Source organism: Lasioglossum baleicum, chromosome 4 (assembly GCF_051020765.1).
Source record: "Lasioglossum baleicum chromosome 4, iyLasBale1, whole genome shotgun sequence".
Classification (NCBI taxonomy): domain Eukaryota; kingdom Metazoa; phylum Arthropoda; class Insecta; order Hymenoptera; family Halictidae; genus Lasioglossum; species Lasioglossum baleicum.
Genome location: NC_134932.1, coordinates 3,069,236 through 3,090,227, shown reverse-complemented (window position 1 = coordinate 3,090,227; position 20,992 = coordinate 3,069,236). Strand labels below are relative to the sequence as shown.

Below are 20,992 nucleotides of genomic sequence, written 5' to 3'. Positions count from 1 at the left end.
AATTTATTTTTAATATTTCCTCTAATAATTATTATTATTAATTTTATAAAAATTTTCTTTTAAATTTTCTCCTCCCTCCCAAATTAATTTTATATTAAATTTATTTTTAATTAGCCCCTCTACTTTAATTATTAATAAATATTAATTTTATATAAAATATTTTAGTTTAATTTTCTTTAGTCTAATTTTGTATAAAATTTTAAAAATTAACCTTTCTATTTTAATTATTAATATCAATTTTTATATAAAATTTATTTTTAATAATTATTATAATAATTAAAATACCAATTTTATATAATTTTTCTTTTAATTTAACCTTTCAATATTTAATTTTATACTAAATTTATTTTTAATTAACCTCTACTTTAATTATTAATAATATTTTGTATAAAAATTTTATTTAACCCTAATTTTCTTTTATTTTATTATTAATAAATATTAATTTCAAATAAACTTACTTTTAACCCCCCTCTATTTTAGTTATTAATAAATATTAATTTTAAATAAATTTATTTTTAATAAATTTCTTTATATTTATATATATATATATATATATATATATATTAATTTTATATTAAAATTTTATTTTAATTTAATTTTTTTTATTTTTATTTTAATTTTAGGTAAAAAATTGCTTTAATTTAATTTTTTTTTATATTTATTATTAAAACAAATATCTCATTTAATAATTAATAAATATTAATTTTATAATTCTTTTATTTACCCCCCCTCTACTTTCCAATGTTAATTTGTATAAAATTTATTATTAATTAACTCCTTTACTTTAACTAATAATAAAATATTAATTTTAAATAAAATTTTTTTAATTTATTTAATTATCTTTATTATTAATAAAATTAATTTTATAAAAAATTCTTTTTAATTTAATATTATATTTTAATTATAAACAATATTTATTTTTCATAAAATTTATTTATAATAAATAAAATTTCTACTCTAATTAATTAATAAATATTTACTTATAAAAATTTCTTTAATATAACTTTTTATTATTAATAAATTTTAATTTATATAAATTTAATTTTAACTATTTCTATTTTAATTATTGATACTAAATAAAATTTATTTTAATAAATTATAACAAAGTACAAAAAACTATTTAAATTTAATTTTACCTTAAAATAATTATTAATAAATATTAATTTTATATAAAATTCAATTTTAATTAATTCTTAATTATTCAAGATATTAAATTTACTTATAACTTATTTTAAATTTTTTTCTCATAAATTTATAAACATAAATTTTAAAAAATTTTAATTTAACTTTCTTTACTTTTATTATTAATAAATATCAATCTTACACAAATTTTATTTTTAATTATTATTATATTATTAATAAATATTAATTTTATAATTTACCTTAAATTAAATATTTACCATTCAATATTATAAATTTAAAATTATCACTTATATAAATAAGCTAAATTTAAGCTTTTAGGTTCATACCCTAAATATAGAAAAAAAATCTTTTATATAAGTAAAATGCCTGAATAAAGGATTATTTTGATGTAATAAATATGTGATATTAAACACTTTTACTAAAATTTATATTTTTTAATTCATTTAAACCCTTAAAACTCAAAATTTTAAATGCTATATACACTTAAATATATATATATATATACAGGGTGTCCCAAAACCCCTTCGACTCCGGGAAATGGGAGGTTCCTTAGGTCATTTGAAGCAACATTTTCCTTTGCACCAATGTCAGCCGGGGCTTTGTTTAGGAGTTATTAACGAAAAACACGGACCAATCAGAGCGCGATCTAGACGCGCGATGGCACGTTCAGCCCGGCGCGCCGGGAGACGAGCGTGGTGTAACGCCGCGATGCCGTAACGAACAAGAGTTTCTCGAGATTATGTGAATCTTCCCCGATTTGGATGAGCTTTGGATATGTTGTCAAGACCATGATTCTGAACAACATTTCCCTTTACAGTTTTTGTCGGCCGGCTTTAGTTTACGACATACATAATTGTAAAAACTTGTAATTGTAAATCGATCGATGTACTATCTTTTACCCGATTTGGATGAGCTTTGGATATGTTGTCAAGACCATGATTCTGAACAACATTACCCTTTACAGTTCTTGTCGGTCGGAAGAAATTTACTTGTCAATTTGTATGGGTGGATCTCTTTACCCGACTTACGGCAACGTTACCCGAACGAGGGAAGAAGCAGAAACTGATTGTATTAAAAACTCACTTATTCAGCCGTAAATCCATTTGCTGCTTCGAAATGTGTGTCGCTGGGTCACTCAGTGACGAACTGCACAGATGTCTTCAGGTATACGACAGTACCGAAAGCTAAGGGACGTACGGCCAGGTCGACGAAGTGCACAGCCGGTGGTAGAAGGCCTAAAGGATGCGCGGTCAAGTCGACGATCCAGAATTTCACTTTCATTTTCGAATCGATAAATAATTCGTATGTTTATTTCACACAGATGCCTTGAAATTTTTCCACACTCACAATCACTGTTCATATTTGTCAACACATAGTTATGCACTAATAATAATTGCTTAAACTAATTAAACGATTATTTAATCTAATCACTAGACTGCGGATCTTTATGTAAAATGAAAGTTGGCTGCCGCTATTACAAGGGACAGGAGCCAGACAGATATTTGATTGTGATCATTTTAAGAAGTTGAAAATAATACATTGGTGTTTTGAAATTATTTTAATCCCTAGTGTCTTAAAATGCACCTACTCATGTTTGCTACAAATGCATGAAATCCGCAGTCTAGTGATTGCATTACCATATTGTTGTGATTTGTGCAGCAGTACAAGGGATATGGCAATTATTATTAGTGCATAATTATGTGTTGACAAATGTGAACAGTGATTGTGAGTGTGGAAAAATTTCAAGGCATCTGTGTGAAATAAACATACGAATTATTTATCCATTCGAAAGTGAAAGTGAAATTCTGGATCGTCGAATTGACCGCGCATCCCTTAGGCCTTGTACCACCGGCTGTGCATTTCGTCGACCTGGCCGTACGTCCCTTGACTTTCGGTACTGCCGTATACCTGAAGACATCTGTGCAGTTCGTCACCGAGTGACCCAGCGACACACATTTCGAAGCAGCAAATGGATTTACGGCTGAATAAGTGAGTTTTTAATACAATCAGTTTCTGCTTCTTCCCTCGTTCGGGTAACGTTGCCGTAAGTCGGGTAAAGAGATCCACCCATATGAATTGACAAGTACATTTCTTCCGACCGACAAGAACTGTAAAGGGTAATGTTGTTCAGAATCATGGTCTTGACAACATATCCAAAGCTCATCCAAATCGGGTAAAAGATAGTACATCGATCGATTTACAATGACAAGTTTTTACAATTATGTATGTCGTAAACTAAAGCCGGCCGACAAAAACTGTAAAGGGAAATGTTGTTCAGAATCATGGTCTTGACAACATATCCAAAGCTCATCCAAATCGGGGAAGATTCACATAATCTCGAGAAACTCTTGTTCGTTACGGCATCGCGGCGTTACACCACGCTCGTCTCCCGGCGCGCCGGGCTGAACGTGCCATCGCGCGTCTAGATCGCGCTCTGATTGGTCCGTGTTTTTCGTTAATAACTCCTAAACAAAGCCCCGGCTGACATTGGTGCAAAGGAAAATGTTGCTTCAAATGACCTAAGGAACCTCCCATTTCCCGGAGTCGAAGGGGTTTTGGGACACCCTGTATATATATATTATTAATTTCAAAATTAAATAAATATTATTATTAATTATAAATTAACTTAATAATTTATTTATTATTGATAATTATATCTATTTTATCAATAAATACCCCTAATTTATTCCTTATATGAATATTTCTAGAAATTTCATCAATATCATCTGTAATTTACTTAAATATTAACTCAATTAAAATTTATAGAATTTTATATTTTCTTATTTCTAGAATTTCATCAATTTTAATTATATTTTCAATTTTAAACTTATCTTATATATCCCCCATTAATTATTTATTAATTTTTAGACTTTGAATGAAACTAGGAATATTCCCCTTAAATAACTGAATAAATTTTATAATAAAAAATATTAATTATATTTCCTTAATCCCTTTACTTACTATTATAAAAATTATCCCAATATTAATTTTTATCTATTTTATTAAATTTAATTTTTATATTATAAATATTTTAATAATTATAACATTACCCCCTATTATTTTTAGATTCAATACCTCATCTTACCCAATATTATTAAATTATTCATCTATATATAATATACCCTTAATAATTATTTTTAGATTCTTTAATATTTCACTAATAATACATTACTTAATTATATATATAATGATTACATTATACGTAATATTAATATTAAATTCATCCTCTGTATATTATAAAAATTCATTAAATTTAAATATTTCTAAAAATAATTTTTTTAATTTATTAATATTTATTTACGCTCAATTACCCCCTTTTTCAACATTTATTATAAAATGAAATTTAATTAATTATGTTATAAAATTAAATAATAACTTAATTTTTATTATAATTTTATTAATTTTATATAGATTAATAATAACTTTTAATTATTTAAATTTTAATAATTACAATTATTATTTAAATTTTATAAAAATTAATCATAAAATTAATTTTTAAAAAAAAATTAATTATTATTCAATTTTCAATTTAATATTTATTAATTTTTTAATAATTTTTTCTTATATTCTTATAGATTAATAATTTATATATATATATATATATTATCTTTGAATTTGCAATTTAATATTTTAAATTAAACTATATAAATAAGATTTTAAGTTAATTAAACTTAAAACCTTCAAAGTTTTATATATATATACTAATTATTAAATAATTATTTAAATCTTAATATCTTACTAATATTATATATATATATATATATATATATATATTATTAGAAAAATTAATTCCATTTATAAATTTACAATTTACTCCTTTAAATCAGGCATAATATTTATTTCAAAAAATGATTTTATTCCACTAACCATAAAAATATTGGAATACTTTATTTTATCTTTGCTATATGAGCTGGAATAATTGGAGCTTCCCTAAGAATAATTATTCGAATAGAATTAAGTGCTCCAGGAAAATGAATTAATAATGATCAAATTTATAATACTATTATTACTTCTCATGCATTTATTATAATTTTTTTTATAGTAATACCTTTTATAATTGGAGGATTTGGAAATTGATTAATTCCACTAATAATTGGGGCCCCAGATATGGCATTCCCTCGAATAAATAATATAAGATTTTGATTACTTATTCCATCATTATTTATATTATTAATAAGAAGGATTATAGCGTCAGGTTCAGGTACTGGTTGAACTATTTACCCTCCATTATCAACCTCAACATTTCATCCATCTATCTCTATAGATTGTACAATTTTTTCATTACATATAGCAGGTATTTCATCTATTATAGGAGCTATTAATTTTATTGTATCAATTATATTAATAAAAAATATTTCTATTAATTATGATCAAATTCCTTTATTCCCATGATCAGTAAAAATTACTGCTATTTTATTATTATTATCTTTACCCATCCTAGCAGGAGCTATCACTATACTTCTTACTGACCGAAATTTAAATACATCATTTTTTGACCCCTCAGGAGGAGGAGACCCTATTTTATACCAACATTTATTTTGATTTTTTGGACACCCAGAAGTATATATTTTAATTTTACCTGGGTTCGGATTAATTTCACATATTATTTTTAATGAAAGAGGGAAAAAAGAAATTTTTGGAAACTTAGGTATAATTTACGCCATATTAGGGATTGGATTTTTAGGATTTATTGTTTGAGCTCATCATATATTTACTGTAGGGATAGATGTAGATACACGTGCATACTTTACATCTGCCACAATAATTATTGCTATCCCCACAGGAATTAAAGTATTTAGATGACTTGCCACATATTGTGGGTCAAAAATTATTTTAACCCCTTCTATTATTTGATCTCTTGGATTTATTTTTCTATTCACCATAGGAGGATTAACAGGAATTATATTATCAAACTCTTCAATTGATATTATACTTCATGATACTTATTATGTAATTGGACATTTCCACTATGTTTTATCTATAGGAGCAGTATTTGCCATTATTGCTAGATTAATTCATTGATACCCAATTTTTACTGGGTTAACTTTAAATAAAAAAATATTAAACATTCAATTTATTATAATATTTTCAGGAGTAAATTTAACTTTTTTCCCTCAACATTTTTTAGGTTTAATAGGAATACCACGACGATACTCAGATTACCCTGATGCATATTATTGTTGAAATATTATTTCATCAATTGGATCATTAATTTCTTTTAATAGAATAATTATATTAATTTATATTATTCTAGAAAGTTTAATTTCAAAACGTATAATTATATTTAAATATTATCAATCATCATTAGAATGACTTCAAAATTACCCACCATTATATCATTCATATAATGAATTACCTATTATTATAATTAAATTTTAATATGGCAGAATAGTGCAATGAAATTAAGATTCATTTAAAAAATTTTTAATTTTTATTAAAATTTAATACTTTATTTTATTTATTAATAAATTAACCTATCACTATTTTAATTAATACCTAAACTATTTTATAAAATTAATTTATTATTGGTTTATAAACCATACACTTATTTATTTAAATAATATAAAATATTGCTACATGAAATATATATTCCTTTCAAGACCCCAACTCCCCATTTGCAGATAACCTATATTATTTTTATAATTTTACTATAATTATTTTAATAATAATTACTATATCTACTTTATATATATTAATTTTTATTTTAAATAATAAATTTTTAAATTTAAAACTATTAAAAAATCATAATATTGAAATTTTATGAACTATCACCCCCATAATTATATTATTAATTATTTCTATCCCTTCATTAAAAACTTTATATTTTATTGATGAATTATGAAACCCTACTTATTTTACTATTAAATCTATTGGTCACCAATGATACTGAAGTTATGAATATCCTGAATTTTCTAACATTATTTTTGACTCTTACATAATTAAATCTATTGAAACTTTAAATCAATTTCGATTATTAGATGTTGATGATCGAATTATTATCCCATTCAAAACCCCAATTCGCCTCTTAGTAACTTCTATAGATGTAATTCACTCATGAACAATTCCTTCTTTAGGGATTAAAATAGATGCATCCCCCGGACGAATTAACCAAATATCTTTAATTTCTTTACGACCTGGTTTATATTTTGGTCAATGTTCAGAAATTTGTGGAGCATACCATAGATTTATGCCTATTGTAATTGAAAGAACTAACTTTAAAAATTTTATCAATTGAACTAATAAAATAATTTAAAGAATTAGTTAAAAAATAACATTAAATTGTCATTTTAAAATTATTATATAATAATACTCTTTCATTAGATGTCTGAAAGAAAGAAATGGTCTCTTAAACCAAAATATAGTAATTTATCAACTACTTCTAATGATTATATATATATATATATATATATATATATATATGTATTCTTTTATCCCTCAAATAAGACCCATAAACTGAACCTTCCTATTAATTTATACTTTAATAATTATTTATATTTATATGTCAATATTATATTTTACCCCCATATTAAATTATTATAATAAATCTTATTTAAAAAAATATCCTAAAATTAAAAAAAAAATAACATTTTAAAATTAATAATATGATATTAAATTTGTTTTCAATTTTTGATCCTTCAACAAATAATTTTATATCTTTAAATTGATTAGCTATATTTACCCCTTTATTTTTATTTAATTGATCTTATTGACTTTACCCTTCACGATTAAGAACATTTTGATTTTTAATATATAATATAATTTTTCAAGAATTTATTAAACTTACAAAAAAAAAATTGCTTCTAATATTATTATTTTTTTAACAATTATAATATTAATAATAATATTAAATTTATTAAGATTAATACCATATATTTTTACTCCTTCCAGGCATCTCTCTATCAACCTTTCATTATCTTTAACATTATGAACAAGATTTATATTATATGGATGAATAATTAATACTAATAAAATATTTATTCATTTACTCCCAATAAACACCCCCAATATATTAATAATTTTTATAATTATAATTGAAACTGTTAGAAATTTTATTCGCCCATGAACTCTAGCTATTCGACTATCTGCAAATATATTAGCAGGACATCTTCTTTTATCACTATTAGGGTCTACTTTAGAATCAATACCTTATATAATTTTATTATTTTTAATTCAAAATTTATTAGTTATTTTAGAAATTTCTGTATCCATTATTCAAGCTTATGTATTTGCAATTTTAACCTTACTTTATTTTAATGAATCTAATTAATGAAAATTTCTCATAATCATCCTTTCCACATAGTTACAATTAGTCCTTGACCATTAATATCTTCTTGAAGAATTTTAAATATTTTATTAAGTATAATTTACTGATTTAATTCTAAAAATTTTTACTTAACACTATTCAATCTTATAATTTTATTTATAATTTTATTTCAATGATGACGAGATGTAATTCGTGAAAGAACTATACAAGGATGTCATTCATTAAATATTTTAAAACTATTAAAATTTGGTATAATTTTATTTATTATTTCAGAATTATTTTTTTTTATCTCTTTTTTTTGAACTTACTTACATTGTGCTATTGCCCCAAATATTGAAATTGGTATAATATGACCCCCTAAAAATATTATTATATTTAACCCTTATGACATCCCTTTATTAAATTCTATTATTTTAATTTCATCTGGTTTTACAATTACATGGAGTCACAATTTATTAACCAATAACAAAAATAATTCCATTACTCCTCTTACCCTAACCATTATTTTAGGGACTTATTTTTCATTTATTCAAATAATTGAATATTCAGAAGCCCCATTTACATTTAATGATAGAATTTTTGGATCAATTTTTTTTATAACTACTGGATTTCATGGACTTCATGTAATATTAGGAATTATATTTTTAATAACAAGCTTAATTCGTATAAATATAAATCATTTTTCTAAAATCCATCATTTTAATTTTGAAGCTGCAACTTGATATTGACATTTTGTAGATATTATTTGACTTATTTTATATATCTTAATTTATTGATGAATATATTAATATATATATATATATATAGTATAAAAAATATATTTAATTTCCAATTAAAAGATTTAATTAAAAATATATATATAATTTATAATATAATTTTAATAATTTCTATTTCATTTATTATTTCAATAATAATTATTTTAATTAATTTTTTACTTTCAAAAACATTAAAAAAAGATCGTGAAAAAATTACACCATTTGAATGTGGATTTGACCCTATTACTAGAGCACGTCTACCTTTTTCTATCCATTTTTATATTATAACTTTAATATTTTTAATTTTTGATGTAGAAATTATTTTAATTCTTCCTATTTTAAATTTATTAAATAATCTTTCATTAACATCAATCTACACTTTATTCATTTTTTTAATAATTTTAATTATTAGACTTTGAATCGAATGATTTTGTAATTTACTTAAATGAATTTATTAAATTATATAAAGTAAAATTTACATTTAATTTCGACTTAAACTTAGGGTATCTATTACCATATATAAATTAAGGATATTAGTTAAAATATAACATTAAAATTGCATTTTAAAATTAATAATTATTATATCTTAATTGAAACCAAATCTTAGGTAAATTATTGTTAATAATTATTTTGAAATTTACATTTCCAATTAAAGAAATATATAGGTTAAGAACTTCTAATTCTTAAAAAAATTTTTAAATTTGTATTTCTTTAATTTATATAGTTTAATAAAAACATTATATTTTCAATATAAAATTAATTATAAATTTATAAATTTATTTAAAAATTTTTAATTATCTTAATATTTTCAATATTAAACTTTTTTTAAGCTATTTAAATAATAATTTACTTTATTAATTAACAATAAATAAATTAATATAATTATATATAATTTTATTAATTTTATTATATGTATATTAAAAAATCATTGATTTATTAAAGGGTATATTTTTTGTAAATACAATATTTTATTATAACTAACCCCTAAAATCTTATCTAACTTCTTTTCATTAAATTTATCATACAATAATATAAAATTTAAAAAATTTAAATAAATAATATTATATATATATATAGAATAAAATATATTTATAATAAAATTTAAATAATAAAAATTTATTTTTATTTTACGTCTATAATGATAACTAAAAGAAATTCTTCATCTACATAAATAAAATATTATTAATATAAATTTTTCATATGCAGTAATTATATAAACATAATAATTAAATAATTTTATATATAAATAACCTAAAATAATTACAATAAATATTATAAATAATTTACAAAAAATTATATAAATTCTATCTCCTATAAATTGATAATTAAATACCCTTAAATAATTATTATAAATTAATTTAATAATTCGTACAGAATAATTTAATGTAAAAATTGTCGAAATTATTAAAATATAAATTATTAACTTATTTGTGCCCCTTACTCTCATAAATTCTAAAATTAAATCTTTTGAATAAAACCCTGAAATAAAAGGAAATCCTCTTAAATTTAGTAAAGTAAATATAAAAATTATTCTTTTTACAGGAGTTATAAATATTACCCCACTAAACTTCCGTAAATCTTGATTATTTAAAGTTGAATGAATAAACCCTCCCACACACATAAATATTAATGATTTAAAAAATGCATGAATTAATAAATGACAAAATCCTAAATCTACTATGCCCATCCCTAAAACTCTTATTATAAACCCTAATTGTCTCAATGTTGATAATGCAATAATTTTTTTTAAATTATATTCATAATTTGCTATTAACCCTGCCATAAATATTGTTACGCTAGAAATAATAATAATGTATCTCTTTACCCCTATTAATAAAAATTTATTATAACGAATTAATAAATAAACCCCTGCAGTAACTAAAGTAGAAGAATGAACTAAAGAAGAAATAGGAGTAGGAGCAGTCATAGCAGCAGGTAATCAACTAGAAAATGGTATTTGAGCTCTTTTAGTAATAATTGAAATTAATATACAAAATATTATAATAAATCTTAAATTATATAATATTAAATTTCATGAGCCTAAGTAAGATCTTATTCTAATTAATAATAATAACCCCACATCTCCTAAACGATTACAAAGAATTGTTAATATTCCAGAATTATAAGCTTTTACATTTTGGTAATAAATTACTAAACAATATGAAATTAATCCTAACCCATCCCAACCTAATAAAATACTTAAGATATTAGGCCTTATAATTATTAAACATATTGAAATAATAAATAAAATTAATAAAAATTTAAATCGATTAATGTAAATATCTCCTTCTATATAATCTATACTATAAATTATAATAAAAAAAGAAATAATTAAAACCACTCTTATATATAATAACCCTATATAATCTAAATAAATTATATAATTAAATCTTATCCTCCTATTTATAAAAATTATTCACTCTAACACTAATATTAATTTATATAAATATATATATATATCCCTATTAATATAATCAATACCCCTATTAATAATATGAATACCCCATAGATAATTAAACTAAACATAATTTAAAGTTAATAAACATCTTTGAATTCACAATTCAATATTTTCTGTTAAACTATTTAAATAAAAAAAAACCAAATTTAAAAATATTAGATTTAATGGAAATCAATGTAAAATTAATACAATATAATCAATTATTTTTCTTCTATTAATCCTTAAATAATAATTTATTTCCCCATGTTGCAAATAACAAAATAAATGTAAAGAATAAATAACTCCTAAAAAACAAAATAATGTTATTAAAAACATTATATATTCCATTCATATTATTAACCCAATTAATAATATAATCTCCCCAATTAAATTTAATGATAAAGGAGCTGATATATTAGAAATACATATTAAAAATCATATTAATCTTATTTTAGGTATAAAATTTATTAACCCCTTATTAACAAGCATTAATCGTCTATTAGTTTCCCGATAACAAATATTAACTAAAAAAAATAATCTTGAAGAACACACTCCATGAGCTACTATAATAAGATAACCTCCCACCACTCTAATTTTAAATAAAGTTAATATACTCCTAATTAATACCCCTATATGGACAACTGATGAATAAGCTACTAAAATTTTTATATCTATTTGACGTAAACATACTCCACTTAAAATTACTCTCCCTAATAATCTTATAATAATAATATAAAATTTTAATTTTATAAATAAAGGCATAAAAATTATTATTATCTGTAATAACCCATAAGTTCCTAACTTTAATAAAATAGAAGCTAAAATTATAGAACCAAATACAGGAGCTTCTACATGAGCCTTTAATAACCATCCATGTAATATATAAATTGGAATTTTAACAAAAAAAGTGCCTATTATAAAAATAAAAAAATATTCATTTATTAAAAAATATTTTAATTCTATTAATATTATTAAATCAACTATTAAATTATAAATAACTATAAATAAAAAAATTAAAAAAGGTAAAGAAAAAAATAAAGTGTAAAATATTATGTAATAAGCAGCTTCCACCCGTTTCTCCCCTCTACCTCACTTAATAATAAAATAAAAAATTATAATTAATCTAACTTCAAACATAAAATAAAATAAAAATAACAGTATACTTAAAAAAAATATAATTAAATTAATTAATAAAAATATTAATATCTTTAAACATAATAAATTATTTTTTTCATTTAAAAACAAAATAATTAAACTAAAAATTCATAAAATTAAAATTAATATTATAAATGAATAAATTCTTAAACCAAACCTCATCCTAATTATATTATAATCAACTACTAAATAATATTTTAAAAATAATTTAATAATTATTAATATTATAAAACAACTAATAAAATTTTTTATTAAATTTATTATTCTAAAGTCAATAAATAAAATAATTAATATAAATAATATTAATAAAACTTCTGTTATCATTTTAAATTTAAAATCTTTATCCTTTGAGATCCATAATTATGAACTATACTAATTATTAAAGAAATTCCAATAACACTTTCACAAACCCCTATTACTAATATATATAAAAATATTCACTCAAAATAAAATTCAACATTAATATATAAAACTATAAATAAATAAAATATTAATATAAATTCTAATCTAATTAATAATATTAAAAAATTTTCTATAAAAATAAAAATTATTAATATAATTAACAAAATTATAATTAAAAAATAATTATATAAATAAATAAATTTAGCTAAATAGTTTAAATAAAAACATTAATTTTGTAAATTAAATATAAAATATTTTTTTAGCTTAAATTTCAAGATAATTAAATCTTAATAACTTTAATTCCCAAAATTAATATTTTAATAAACTATATCTTGATTTTAAATGATCAGTTCTCATGAAATTATTTTAAAATTTCTTTTTTTATTAATTATATTTATTATTATTTTAATTATTCTTAATAACAATATTCCACCTTTAAATATAATAATAATCTTATTAATATTTACTATTATTACTTTAATTATAAATTATTTAATTAATCAAAAACCCTTATATTTATTAATAATTTTCATTTCTATAATTAGTGGAAATATAGTTATATTTCTATATTTTACAAGATTAATTAATAATTATTATAATAAGTTATTTAAATATACCATTGTAAACTATTTATTTATATTTATATTATTAATTTTAACATTATTAGCCTATTATATTACCCCTAATTTAAAATTCAAACATAACCCAATTCCTAATTTAATTATTTACAAAATTTATACTTACCCATTATATTCTATTACTCTAATAATAATTTTATATTTATTATTAACTCTCTTATTTTCAATAAAAATTTGTTTATTTAAATACAAACCCTTACGAAAAATTTACAACTAAATGAAATTCGCTAAATTATTAAAATCTAATAATTTACTAATAATTTTCAATAATTCCCTTAATAAATTACCAACACCAATAAATATTAATTCATGATGAAATTTTGGTTCAATTTTAGGTCTTTTTTTAATTATTCAAATTATTTCTGGATTATTTTTATCTATACACTACTGCCCCAACATTAATTATGCATTTCATAGTACAATCCATATTATAAAAAATGTAAAATTAGGTTGATGAATTCGATTAATTCATATAAATGGGGCATCATTTTTTTTTAGTATAATATTTATTCATATCGCCCGAGGTATTTATTATCATTCATTTAAATTAATTCAAGTATGATCAATTGGGGTAATTATTTTTATTATATCTATAGCAACCGCTTTTTTAGGGTATGTTCTACCTTGAGGACAAATATCATTTTGAGGGGCGACAGTAATTACAAATTTATTGTCAGCTATCCCATAATTTGGAAAAATTTTACTTGAATGAATTTGAGGGGGGTTCTCAATTAATAATGCAACTTTAAATCGCTTTTATACATTTCATTTTATTCTCCCATTTATTATTTTAATTTTTGTTATCATTCATTTATATTTTCTCCATAATTCAGGATCTAACAACCCTATAGGATCAATAAATAAATACTACGTAACATATTTTACTCCTTACTTCTTAATTAAAGATATTTTTGGATACACTTTAATTATTTTTATTTTTTTATTAATAACTTTAATTTCACCATACACTCTTAGAGACCCAGATAACTTCATTATAGCTAATCCAATAATTACCCCTGAACATATTAAACCTGAATGATATTTTCTATTTGCCTACACAATTCTTCGAATTATCCCCAATAAATTTGGGGGGGTATTAGGATTATTTTCATCTATTTTAATTTTATTAATTATACCATTTTTAAATTACAACAATATAACGTCAAGAAAATTTTACTTTTTAAGAAAAATTTCATTTTGAATTTTCATTTTATCATTTATTATACTAACTTGATTAGGAGGGCAATTAATTGAAATACCATTTATTAATTTAAGAATTTTATTTACAATTATTTATTTTTTATTTTTCATTATTTCCCCTTTACTTAATTTTATGTGAGATATTTATTAAGTTAATAAGCCCAAGGCAAATATTTTGAAAATATTCTTAAGATATAAATTTATCTATTAACTTAAAGTAATATAAATTATCAATTCTTTTATACTTAAAATAATTAATATATATATTAAAGATAAAGATAAAAATTTCTTTCAACATATATATATTAATTCATCATAACGAATCCGAGGTAAAACACCACGAATTCAAATAATAAAAAATATGTGTAATAATATAAAGAGTATAAATTTTATTCTTAACAAATGTACCCCTAAAAATATAATAGTTATTAAAAACCTCATAAAAATAATATTTAAATATTCTGATATAAAAATTAATGTAAATAACCTTCTAAAATATTCAGTATTAAACCCAGAAACCAACTCAGATTCCCCTTCAACTAAATCAAAAGGAGTTCGATTCAATTCAATTAATATACTTACCATAAATATTAAATAAATTGGATAAACTATATATAAAAATTTAACTCTACCTTGAAATTTTAAAAATCTTAATAAAGAAAATCTTTCAACCAATAAAATTAAATTAAAAATAATTAAAAATAACCTTACCTCATAAGAAATTGATTGAGCTACAGAACGTATAGACCCTAATATAGAATAATTTGAATTAGATGCCCACCCCCCCAATATAATAGGAAACACCCCTACTCTTATAATTAATAAAATAATAATAATTCCTATATTTATATGATAAATATTAACATAAAAAGGATAAACTAATCATAATATCATTGACAATATTAAAGACACTATAGGTATCAATATATAATAATTTCAATTAATTTTATCCAAAAAAAATATTTCTTTATTTAATAATTTAATTACATCTCTAAAAGGTTGAAATAACCCTAAAAATATAACTTTTGTAGGCTCCTTACGATTTTGAATATACCCTAATACCTTTCGTTCAAATAAAGTTAAAAAAGCTATACTAATTATTATTATTAAAATTAAAATAATTAAATAAATTAAATTTATTAATAAATTAAACCTTATTATATAAATTATTACCTATATAAAAATTATATATATATATTTAAATTCTAAATTTAACGCACTAATTCTGCCAAAATAATAATTTTAATTATTTATTAATTTTAATTTTAAATTTTAAAAATATCTAGTCCTTTCGTACAAAAATATTTTAATTATTTAAAGATAGAAACCGATCTGGTTTTAAATAGGTTTATATAAACCGCGCTCAATTTTGAAACTCTGCTCAGTGCTACATACAACATTTGTAAAGTTCGCCTTTCTGATTTTTAAAAATCCAAACATACTTTCTCGTATGTTTGTCCCTGACTTTTATGAATCGAAATCGCTTCAGCAGGAACCACTGGAAATTGACTACGTGTGATTTGATATTTTTCCTCACTCGACATATTTACTTGATTCGATATTTTTATTATTGGTGTTAAATTTTGATGAATATTTGCATTTTTCATATAATCACGATAACGAGTTCTTACTTTCACTTCTACTCTGGCCAATTGAAAATCTAACCACAATATAGACGAAATTTTACAGGTACAAAAAAAAATTTTTTGTGTAATTACGTTTGTTTCTTCGGTGGGAACTTTCCGTTCTCTCGTATAAATTGCATTGTTGAATGAACTTCTTTCGAAAAACTAAAAAAATAAAAAACTACTTTACCAAAATGGACCAAAATCTAATCAGCTCTAAGTTACAGCGGAGCACATCGATTGCATCATTCATCATCCTGATCGCGTTGTTACTTTTTCTGAAAACGTTAACGAAAAATTTGATAACATACAAACGGACATACGCACACACACACGCACACATACGAACATTTTGCTGAAAATAGACTAAAATGACTGCAATGACCATGAAACGTGAAGATCTGCTAAAAAATCGATTCTCGATTTTCGGGGTCATTACAATAACTTCCCTATAAAATCGGGAAGTTAAAAATTCGGCTCCTTTGCCTTCCCTCGTTTTCAAAGAAATGTCGTTCTGAAGATCGCACAGTTCTCCTTGAAACTCGATGGGTTGCTCTTCGATTCTAACGGTTAAGGGATTGTCAAAAAGAAGTAGATCAATTCTAATCGAATCAAAGTCAGCGAAACGATCTTTGAACTGATGTATTACCGATTCAAGAATATGCAAATGATTTTTAAAATTGCATTCGGTGCCAAATTCGTCAAAAATTAATTAACAAGAAGGGAAGAAGAAAAATATGATTTCATTTGCATTAAAATGATTTTGAAAAAGTTCTAACTTTCTTCGAAATGAATCTACATGACTACACAATTCCGAAATACTTTGATTGGGGGTTTGTAATTTTAAATTTAAAATACTAAGGTGATGTGTGAGGTCAACAATAAACGAGAGTTCGCATAGAAAACTCACGTCTGTAAGGAGAAGGGAATATTCTTTCGAATTTTTGATTGGGGATTCTTGCAAGAAAAGGATGAGTTCTTTTCTTATAGCAAAGAATTGACCTAAACATTTCGCTGCACTGAGCCAGCGTACATCACAATATAACGAGACATCAGTGTAAGCAGCGTTATGCGATTCCAGAAATTCTCGAAATTTTCTATGAGATAGAAATCGATTTCCACCTCTGATGTTATTAATAATTTTGGTTACCTTTTCCATTGCAAAAGATAACTTTATTTCTTTCCCGCATAACTGTTGGAACAAGCGTATGTATAACAAAACATGCGAACGCGAGCGAACACGAGCGAACACGAGCGAACCCGAATAGACGAGAGAAGACGCGCTTTTCTACGATTTACTTGCCCGTTAGCACTAATTTTATCGCAGAGAACCATACGGCAACCAATGACTTCGCGATCGCGAGGGCGATCAACTATTTCCCAAACGTCATTTTTCAACATCGCTATTATTTCTTTTCGAATCGCCGTACGCCACTCTGTCTCGTTCGGTCCGGAGAGTGCATCTCGCAAAGGTATCTCAGCAATGCTCGCGGACTCTGGAAGGTTTGACGGCGCGATAGTGTCGTTTTCAAATACGTCGTCATCCCCTTCCTCAACTTGTACATCATCTTCGATTTCCACCGTGCTACGCAATTTTCTCGGCCTACCGCGGCTCCCTGTCCGTATAATTCGAGGTCTCCCCGGCTTATATTTTACTTTCCGAGGATTCTCGTCTCTCAGATTATTTTTATCGGCAAGATTATCTGTATCTACGCATCCAGATGACGATTCTCCGCTTGTACGTATTGTTATACTCTCGGGTTTTCGCGGGGGATCGACAAGAACTTCAATAATGCTTTCATCATAATCAATTATTTTACCGTCGCGATCTGTTTGCTCTAGCTTCGGATCGACTGCATTATTTTGTATATCTATTTCCGAAAAATTACTTTTCTTCTTTAATGTCTCGTTAACGGATTTAATGTCTCGAGAAATATCTACGCGATTTTTCTCTGGAATCCATACTCTAAATCCCTTCGCCTCTTCCGAATAACCGAGGAAAATTCCTTCTCCCGCACGTGAATCGAATTTCAGTTTTTGCGGGTTCCGATTTAACGTGATAACCTTGGAACCGAACACTTTAAAATGTGAAACATCAGGTATTTTACCCGTCCAACAATGATAAGCGGTATCACCATTAAGGGCTCGCGAGGGGCATCTATTACGCGTATAATTTGCCGTAGAGATCGCCTCGGCCCAAAATCGTTTGGGAAGTCCGGCTTGAAGGAGTAAGCATCGCGCTGTTTCAACGAGGGTCCTATTTTTCCGTTCAGCGACCCCGTTTTGCTGAGGTGTATGCGTAACCGTCAGCCGCCTTTTGATTCCGCACGAATCTAAGTATTTACTAAATTCGTCGTTTACGAATTCTCGCCCGTTATCCGACTGTAAATATTTGATTCGCATCCCCGTGTGATTCTCTGCTTCATTTTTAAATTTCTTAAAAACAGATAACGCTTCGCTTTTCTGTCGCAGAAAATATACTTCGCACCAACGCGTACAATCATCAATGAAAATTATAAAGTATCTCGCGCCGCCGATTGATTTTACATTAATCGGACCGCATACGTCGGTATGTATTATTTCGAGCACATTAACCGCGCGATCTGACCTTTTCGGAAAAGGTAGTCTAGACATTTTTGAACACAAACATATTTCGCAGACCGGTAATTTTTCGCCTTTTCCGAATGACACACCACGTACGCTCCCGCCGCAATTAATTTTCCGCAGACTTTCCTCGTTAATATGACCGAGACGCCTATGCCATAACTCTATACCGCCTAAGGATTCCGACTCAAAATCAGCTAGAAACGCTGTAGGGCGAATATAATATAAATTGTCGCTTCGGTCGGCAGCAAAAACTATTTCTCCGTTAGGCTTTAGCACTCTGGCGTTATGTTTTGTAAACAAAACATCAAATCCGCTATCGGTAATTTTCGCGACGGACATGAGATTCGTGCGAAGGTCGGGAACAAATAACGTCTCGCGAAGTTTTAGCATTGTCTTTTCGCCGGAATTTTTCGTGGATAAACAAACCGTACCTTGACCTTCCACTCGGGTTGACGCGTTGTTGGCTAGATTCAACGTACCACACGAAGACGGCCTCATTGCCTCGAAAGACTTCTCCTCGCTACTCATATGGGATGAACATCCACTGTCGAGACACCATTTCGCCCCCTTCGGTTGTCCGTACGTCTTCTCGCCAATCTGAAGAGCAACTTGCTTGTCTGGTCCCTCATCGGTTGAAAAACCTCCTTCGACCATACCTGCAGTTGAATACTGCTTTCCGCGGAACCGCGTACGACACTCGCTGACTCGATGTCCGATTTTCTTGCAACGGTAACATCGTGTTTCCGAAGAATTTCTCGGATTATTTCGTTCTGTATTATTATAACTGTCACCATGTGTTGTGTTTCCTTGTGTTGTTTTGTTTTGTCGGTTTGACTTTCGAATCCACATCGCGCTATCGCATGGTTCGTCCCCCTTGTTCGTTCGCGAGTCGCTCTCCTCAAGTATTTTTATTTTGAGGGCCTCGGGTGAAGGGTATTCGTCCCTTGTCTCTATAGCCACCCGAAAATTCTCGAACGAACTGGGCAAACTGTATAACAATAGAACAGCCAGCATATCCGGGTTAACTTTTACCTCCATATCTTCCAGCTTGTCCACGGCATCGAAGAAACTGTTAATATGTTGTCGTATGTCGTCGCCTTCCGCCATCTTTCGCAATGTAAGTTGCTTCAGCAATATCGCTTTTCGCGCAGGTCCCTTTGACTGGTAAATTTCTTCCAGCTTTTTCCACATCCCACTCGATGTTTTACAATTCTTCACTTGTTTGAGTTCAGACGGACTAATCGCTAAGATCAAATCCGATCTTGCCTTGGCATCTGCTTCGTCCCATCCTCGCGCCGCTGCAATCGTTTCCGCACTCTGAGTCACATCGGGTCTCCTCGTGCTGCCATTTACGTACTTCCAATTGTCGTTTTTGATCAATAACGCTTGAACTTGTATTTTCCATGTATCGTAATTGTCTTTTCCCAACGGTTCGATACGTATCGTATTCGTAGTAGCCATCTTGATTTCAACGACCGGCACACTACGCACTCACGAAACACTTTCCGAATATTATTCCGTATCGTGGCGCTTATTCAATCTTTTCCAACGTAATTTAACATCCACCTGGGCCAACTGGGCCCATAACCTGTTGAAACTTGTGATCAGTGGACAGGTGGATACGAAAAGATGTTAGGTAGTGTACTCTACTAATAACGGCTTCATTAAACGTATTGCTTTAATATGACGCGCCCGACTCATGCGAGGAAAACATTCGAACTGAACGCATGTCAACAGTAAATACTGTAGTTCGACATAAGACAAAG

General features: G+C 25.3%; 4 pseudogenes; 3 read left to right on the top strand and 1 right to left on the bottom strand.

Annotated features, from left to right (window-relative positions):
- Positions 1–5,303: 5,303 nt before the first annotated feature.
- LOC143208470 (NADH-ubiquinone oxidoreductase chain 5 pseudogene) lies at positions 5,304–11,575 on the bottom strand (annotated as a pseudogene).
- Positions 6,713–8,416, top strand: LOC143208471 (cytochrome c oxidase subunit 2 pseudogene; annotated as a pseudogene).
- Positions 8,410–9,183, top strand: LOC143208028 (cytochrome c oxidase subunit 3-like; annotated as a pseudogene).
- Positions 11,576–14,110: 2,535 nt separating the features above from the next.
- On the top strand, positions 14,111–15,130 carry LOC143208469 (cytochrome b pseudogene; annotated as a pseudogene).
- Positions 15,131–20,992: the final 5,862 nt, after the last annotated feature.